The following is a 7,213-nucleotide window of genomic DNA, read 5'->3' as shown; positions in this document are numbered from 1 at the left end:
AGTAATATCAAATGAATAGTTACAGGCACCTGATTGTACTGAGTGCATTTTTAGGAATCTAATCCCAAACAATATCTTTGAAAAAGTGTACAATTCTATTTTGCATTTGTAATTGAGCAGTAGCACTGAACTGACTGTTTTTATAAGATTTAATGTCTAAATTAACACAATTGTCTATATTTTGGAATTATTGTTTTTAATAGCAACAACGTCAAAAAGTTATAGTGTGCAAATTGTTGAAGCACTGCAAGCAAACTCGTGTGCAATGTCTAAAATTCAACCACATGGTGCATTATGGAATATCTTGAAAGAGAAGGTAGCAGTACCAAGTCCCAGTAACGTTAGGTTCTTGACACATTAATTACCTTTAGGTAATTTATGTCTATATCCAGCAGGCTATCAACAGTAAATTCAGATAAAAAAGCCTAAAAACTGTGTAACAAAGGTTCAAAAAATGATCAACACCCAGGGCTATAGATAAGTCATTCCCTCTCAAAATTATTTTACTGAAGTTCAGCTGCCTTTGTTTTATTGAATTGAAATGGATCCAAAATAAATATTGCTTTATGCAACACAAATATTAGTTATCAAATGTTTCAGTATATTGATGAATAATTCATGCTATAAGCATATGCCTGCAATGCTGCTTTCTTTTTCTCCACAACGGGGACACAACTGCCCAAAACAAAGTCTGGGCCAAACACCAGACCTTTGGAAGCAGCATATAATAATGTGTAACCATCTAAATACTTCTTGAGCTTGGTATGTATTAATGCTATAAATTATTACATTAATGTGTTGTGAAAATGAACAGACTCGACACACTTAAAAAGGTTTGGGGCAGCCACTCGTATAATATTGCTGGCTGCAAAAGGGCTTTTGAATAGCTCAGAGATGTTTACAATACTAAGCTCAAAACAGAAATGGTGAGGATTTGCAAAGATGGCAGCTTTAAAGGATCAGACTGGAAGTGATCTACGGGAACCGGAACATACCAGAAGATGATTAATGAAGGAAGAGGCATTGTCTGGAATAGCAAGGGGTAAAAACCATGAAAGCCAAAAAAATAAAAGGACAAGATATTACTCAAAAATTAAAGGAAAAATAGGCCAAACTCACTATCTAAACTCATGTTCCCCCAAAGAAGCTACATGGGCACACCAAGAAAAGCATCCCAAACAAATTAGCACTGATAAAAAGCATGCGGTGACAAATGTGTGCTGAAATAAATGAGCACAGCTAGTGGGCTGCTCTTTTCGGGCAATTGATGTGGAGAAAAGTGCAAAAATTTAATTTAGAGGACATTTACAAAAATGACAAATCCCTTGCATGTTAAAATATCATTAGCTGCATGTTCTATACCTTGTGATGACATGATTTTGAAGAACTTATGATTTTTTTTAATTGGAATATATCACAAAACATGAAAATCTGTACAAGGAAAAGGAAATGGAAATTATGATTATATGTCAGTGCATTACAGTTTTTCTCAGGATGCAATGTCACCAAATGTAGTTAAATATTGCAAATACAGTGATGTAGTTAATACATCTTGAAATGTATTTACTGACACCTATATGATTTACCATTCATTTCACAGAATTCTCTTCTCTTTCACAGAACTAACTTATAGGAATCACAATTTTCTAAACATTTAATACACATAACGGCACAGAGTACAGATTTCACCTAAGAGTTAAGTTGTTTTCAGTGTTCTCATGATCTTCAGAATCCAGATAAATCTGTTGGAACTGCGTAGGCTTATTTACTCTCTGTAAGAATGCAGAGCTACAAAGCTGTTGATTTGCAATTTATTACGAAGTCACACATAAATGGGCACACCAGGTCAGTCACTTTGCTTAAACACAATGGATGAAGAGGGAGTAGGAAAGGGATGTGTGTGAATGTGAGCTGGAAGAGCTGGATGGGTCTTGAACGACAAACTAGATATATGTCAGATGAAACAAGGGTAATAATTATTGATAGTATAATTAACCACAAGCTGACATTGAGAGAAGGAGGCTTGAGGGTTCAAACAATCTGAGCACATCAACAGTTGGATCAATTATATGTGTCTTCAAGATGGAGAATTGGAAAGTATTACTGTTAATGCAGAGCAATGAAATAATTACAGTATAGTCTACTGTATACTTCAGATGATATACATCCGGTATTTTCAATTTTGTATAATGTTTGACTACATGAAAAAAATCTATGTTTTGTGCACCACATTATAGAGAGAAGACCATACGCTGGTGGTAGATCTGAACAGAAGACTGATAGAGTAAATATGGTTCTGGATGGCAATGCGCTCAGCCTGAACATGAAAGAGAAAATCATAGACAATCAAGACAATGATGTGTTTCAAAACATCAGGGGCCTCATGTATAAACGGTGCGTACGCACAGAAATGTTGCGTAAGAACTTTTCCATGTTCAAATCGCGATGTATAAAACCTACACTTGGCGTAAAGCCACGCACTTTTCCACGGTACCTCATGGCTTGTCGTACGCAAGTTATCCGCTCGGTTTTGCAGACTGGCGGCACCCAGCGTCAAAGCAGTGCTACTGTTCCTGTGTGGGTACTCCTTATTTTCCTGGCGGCTTTATAAATACACTGAAACTAACCGCATATTGTTTATTAGTGTAATGCATCTGATTGTAATTAACTTGTACCAATATAATGGTCCAGGGAATAGCCATAGTATTCCAAATACCATAACTGCTTTAGCGTTGTTACTCTCACTTCTCCTTCTTCTTCTTTCAGCTCCTCCTGTTAGGAGTTGCCACAGCGGATCATCTTTTCCCATATTTCTCTCACTGCACCACTCGGAGTATTTATATCACTGTATTTGATTGTGAATCACAGCAGCAGCTGATCGAAAGAGAATTATCATTATACAGTTTCATGGACACGCTGTCTCAGCCACTGCAAAACGTTTTAAAGTCTTTCCTGTACGGACCTCGCGGTTCAGAAACAGTTTCATCCCAAGAACTTTAAATGCACTCAATCAATTGCACCTTGTAGAACTGTTTGTACTTATAAGTACAATCACCCCACTGTAAACTTGCACTACAGTTATAATATCGCACAACCTGAGCCACTTTATAAAGCGCGTATTTACATATGATGACGATATCATTTTTAAGGTGAAATGCAGCAAAATGTTTATTAAATTATACAGATAAAACTTTAACTTCATTTAAATAATCTATATTCTTCACTGGGAGTATCGTTAAGGATAGAATAATTAACCATGTACTACGAAGATATTTCAATGTTCTTTAAACGTTTTCAAGAATCGGCGCTAAGCTTACAGATGGCTTAACTTCTATTACAGAGCTGATTGTATGGCGATCGGTTACTTGGGGAAAGAAAAGCACTGACTGCAGTGACGGCTACTCCAATATATATTGAATATAAAACAGAAAGAGAAAATAACAACACAGCTAAAAACGCAGCGACAAATTTCGGCAAAAGTTAAATGCTTGTGTCATGAGCACGAGGCGGCTATGCAGTGTCTGCAACAGACGTGGCCATCCACCGTGCATAAGCTACCTTACTGACGGGCGGGCGAAGGAGCCACCGATTCTTCCTCTGCCCAGTGCCACCACAAGCCTAGAGACGCCCCTGAGTACTGCTGCAATAAATTATTTCATCAAGTGAAACACATGTTTAATAACGTGCTTTAACTCCTTTCATCATGAAAATGATATCACGTATACATCTCAGTATTTTAGTTATTCAGAGAGCTGTAATATCACGAATGTAATGGATTCTGTGTCCAGTTGGAGGAAGAGAGCCGGTTTAAGAAGCAAGTAGTGATTCACTCACATAGAGCACATAGAAGATCAAATACAAAACAAAGCATTTAACGTGCTACTTTAATTACGATTTGATTTGAGAAACTGGCTAATCTTAAACGATTTTAAGAAGAAGTTTATGATGTTCTACTTTAATGACAAAATAAACTACGTGATTAAAGTGGAAATGTCGAGATGTCGTGCTTTTTCCCCACTGTGTGCCTTTTTTTCTCTGTACCCTAATAAGCTTTCATATGACACTCAGACATTGGGCTACAACTCGGCTTTTCACAGCGACTTTGATATGTGACTTCTTTTTATTTCCGCACTGTGCGATTTTGTGAACGTGAGCTTTCAAGTTTCTCCCACATGCTATGTCACTCGATCAACTTCCTTTTGTTGATTATACCACTATTTGAACAAATAGTATGTTTTTCCTTTGCCTCCACTTCGTATTCACTGAAATTCTTATATTTCCCCCCGTGCTTTTCCCATTGTCTTTTCACAGAAGGCTGAGTTTAAGGGCGATTTATATTGATTTGCATATTCAAAGAGGCGTAATTCTGGGAGGCGTTGGGCATTACATAAAGTGCGTGCACGAGCGTTAGTTTTCACGCTGATCGGGATTTATGTAGCGGAAGAACGTGGAAGTTGGAATACGCACAGATTCCTGCATCTGGATTTTTCTGTGCGTAAGCACATTTCGGCTTTTGTGCTTACGCCATGTTATAGTGCGAGTTCTACGCACGGCGTTATACATGAGGCCCCTGATGTATTTACTGCATTCATTTAGTCAGTGTAATACATTACTGTATATATAATCCACAATTCACTGTAGTATTCAGTGAACTGCATTGCAGTGATGCCATTTGGATGCATTGTTATATTGTTTTACGATATTAAACTGTATATACTGTTAAACGTCTTTTTTTTCAGAGGATTATGGAGATAGGAGCCAGTACTATCTGGTTTGATTGTGTTTTTATGGATGAAGCAGGTTGTAACCTGACCAAGAAAAGGAGACATGGTCAAAATTTGATTGGATCACAGAGCTACAATAGAAATCCCAAGACAACGTGGTGTAAACATCACAACATGTGTAGGAATAGGACAAAAGGGGGTCATACAGCATCATGCTGCAGTTGGGACCTATCATGCAGCTTCTTCTGACCTCACCACGCATTTGCGTACATAATTATGCAGCAAGCTAAACACTCCTTCAACAAACACACAAGGCACTGGTTGTGTTCAGGTATTCAATGACAGTGGTGTGAAATTGTAAAACAACAAGAATTACCTATTAGAATTTCATCCAGCCATCCTCTTCCGCTTATCCAAGATCAGGTCGCAGGGGCACCAGCTTGAGCAGAGATGCCCAGACTTCCCTCTCCCCGGCCACTTCTTCTAGCTCTTCCGGGGGAATCCCGAGGCGTGCCCAGGCCAGCCGGGAGACATAGTCCCCCCAGCGTGTCCTGGATCTTCCCCGGGGCCTCCTCCCAGTTAGACATGCCCAGAACACCTTACCAGGGAGGCGTCCAGGAGGCATTCTGATCAGATGCCCGAGCCACCTCATCTGACTCCTCATTTGTTAACTTAATATACATTCTTCTTGAAAAATGACTTTACATTTACTACAAACTACTTTGTTATTACTTCCTTATAAAATGGTATAAATTAAATATTAGAAAACAGATTTTTTATCACAAACACATCCTGCTGCTTCATACTTGAATGCATAAGGATAGGACTGAACAATCGTATATACTGCAAAACTGTAAAAGGAACAACTAAAACAATGTATTTACTAATAAAGAAACAAAATACCTACAGATTATGTCTTTACGAGGTCAAATAAACAGAGGATGGAAGTGGATGTCTCCCATCTGCTTCTCCAAGTGCTACTTGCTTCAAAATGGAATATTGATTAAAATATTAAACAATACTTAATTTAGCCACTAGAGGTCCCCTAAGAACACATTTTAATGGAGGACAGAACACAGCTCATCTCCTGGTATTTCTTGGTGTACTTGCAGAGAAATTAATGGTGGAAGAAACAAGGAGCAACAGTTAGAAAACTTTGCCATCATACAGGACAATGTGAGATTCCATCATAGTGCAGCACTTCAGGAATGGTTCCAAACCCATCCCAGAATACTAATGACTAGCAGTCCCCCACTGCTCTGCCTGCAGCATGGTAGTGAAACAGGACAAACTTTAATAATCAATAAACAAACAGGTATCATTAGCTGAGTGGAGGCAAGCTATGCTCCAAAATGTGGCCAGAGGTAGACCAATTTGAACGGAGGCTGGTGCTTGAGTGAGGAGGGCTCTTCCCGGCTCTCCACTCCTGACGTCACACTTCCCCCTCCCCTCGGCCTGCAGCCTCTGTCTCGTATTAGCATGAATATATTGCTCCTGCAAGCAAACTATGATACTTAGCGTGATGACAAAAGGCGCAAAATCAAACGGAATGTTCCAGCAAATTATAGAAAAAACCCTATCTAAATCCATTAAGTAGATCTCTCAGGAAAAGTAGACAGATATACAGACTTTGGATTTTATATATATAGAGATGTATCTTCCACCATACAGCCCATTCCTTAAATGCCATTGAGGAGATTTTTCATCATGGTGGTGGAAGGTTTATGACCATAGTCCATATGTTCAAGTCATACTCATTCAGGCCATAGATGCAGCCTGTGATGAGACATGCCATGCCTGGATTCTTCACACAAAGCTTTTTTATACAAGGTGTCCGACAAAAGATGATGTTAGGTGTGATGTTGATGAAAGTATATGGCCTAATGCATATGACATGCATGATATGACGTAGGCCTAGTAAACATCTCTGCTTATTAAATGTTCTGTTGACTTTATAGTTTTTTTCTATTAAGAATAAATGATTGCTGGTGTGTGTGCCATGTGATAGTGGCTACCCACTCAAGACCCTGGGGCCTTACACATTTCCTGGACCCCGCAAAGGAGAGGCGCCATAATGCATGATCTTGCACTCTCAGTTGGGCAGCACAGCCAGATACTCTTGAATTGGAATAGCATGGTCTCGATGCATCAGGAGGGGGCTGCTGTACCAGTCAATGGAGTTCTGCAGCATTGTGAATGCATATGCATGAGGCTGATTAGCATATTCCAGGTATGGACATTTTAACGTGATCGAGGTGCATTCATGTACGCATTTTTAAAAGGTTATTGTGATTTAAAAATGGTAAATTGTGTAGAAATGTGTGCATGCCAGGTTTTATAAATATGATTTTTTTTGGCATACGCATTTTTCTGTTTTTTTGGCCTGTGTGTATTTTCACCCTCAAATCCACACATCATTTTATAAATGAGGCTCCTGATGAGTATAAAATCACTCTTAAAGCACTTACGGAATAATGGTAGATTTCAGG

This window comes from Polypterus senegalus, chromosome 11 (assembly GCF_016835505.1).
Source record: "Polypterus senegalus isolate Bchr_013 chromosome 11, ASM1683550v1, whole genome shotgun sequence".
Taxonomy (NCBI): Eukaryota; Metazoa; Chordata; class Cladistia; order Polypteriformes; family Polypteridae; genus Polypterus; species Polypterus senegalus.
The sequence above is the reverse complement of the archived record's forward strand: the minus strand, read 5'-3'. Positions refer to the sequence as shown.